General features: G+C 44.0%; 1 protein-coding gene across 1 annotated transcript in view; it reads left to right on the top strand.

Moving 5' to 3' along the window:
* The window catches only part of celsr3 (cadherin, EGF LAG seven-pass G-type receptor 3), a 97,185-nt gene that overhangs the window by 34,564 nt on the left and 61,744 nt on the right, over positions 1–877 (top strand). The gene's annotated exons all lie outside the window — the stretch shown is intronic.

The raw sequence follows: 877 nt of genomic DNA, 5'->3' as shown, positions 1-877 counted from the left end.
AGTGCTAAGAGCTAACAGCTGTGTTGTTTTTCTGGGGCGCTCATTGAAGATGACGTCACGGCTCCGCCTACACTGCATTACTATAGATACTACCCCAGTTCCTAAACTGTAATGTGAGCGCAGTATTAAAGTGAGCCGGGCCTAATAAGGCCTAACCAAACCGAGCGAGGCCGAGCGAGGCCTGCAGTGTAAATGCGCCATAATTGGCTGTTCAGCTAGCGAATCAGTGCATGAGAAGCGAAACGGAAGTGAGGGACCCAAACAAACTATGAAGAAGGCAAATCTGAGATTTCATTTAACTCCAGCTCTCGACACAGGTTCGGGAAAGCCCCATGAGCTTCTCGCTGTAGAGTGAAAATGGAACGCACACGCTATTTGTTCTTTGTTTATATCACGCAGTCTGTTCTTCTTCTCTCGGTGTGTCTCAGTCTGTCTTCCGGTTGTTGCCTCTTTTGAATGACGAATACACACTACCCGCCCTTCGGAAACAGAGCGGAGGAGAGAATGTGAATGCGCAAAGCAATGCAGTGGACACTGAAACATGCACATAAATTGGATAAATAACATAAGCGTTTAGTTTATTTAATAAACAGCAGGTCACCCTTGAAAAAGAGATCAATGATCTCAATGGGATTCACCTGCATAAATAAAGGTTTGAAATTAAATGAAAATAAAAGAGCACATGTTCAATGTGAAAAGTGACCGTACAGTAGATAGATTATTTCAGTTTCGATTTGGCGCTATATATATATATATATATATATATACAAAAAAAACACCTTGAGTTTCAGGGGGGGCGCGGGGTTCCGTTGGGGTTGCGCAGCGCCCCCCCAAGACAATGGTAGGGGAAACACTGAGTTTATTCTTAGGCCTTGAA

Source organism: Notothenia coriiceps, unplaced genomic scaffold (genome assembly GCF_000735185.1).
Source record: "Notothenia coriiceps isolate Sejong01 unplaced genomic scaffold, NC01 NC01_scaffold00003313, whole genome shotgun sequence".
Taxonomy (NCBI): domain Eukaryota; kingdom Metazoa; phylum Chordata; class Actinopteri; order Perciformes; family Nototheniidae; genus Notothenia; species Notothenia coriiceps.
The sequence above is the reverse complement of the archived record's forward strand: the minus strand, read 5'-3'. Positions and strand labels throughout refer to the sequence as shown.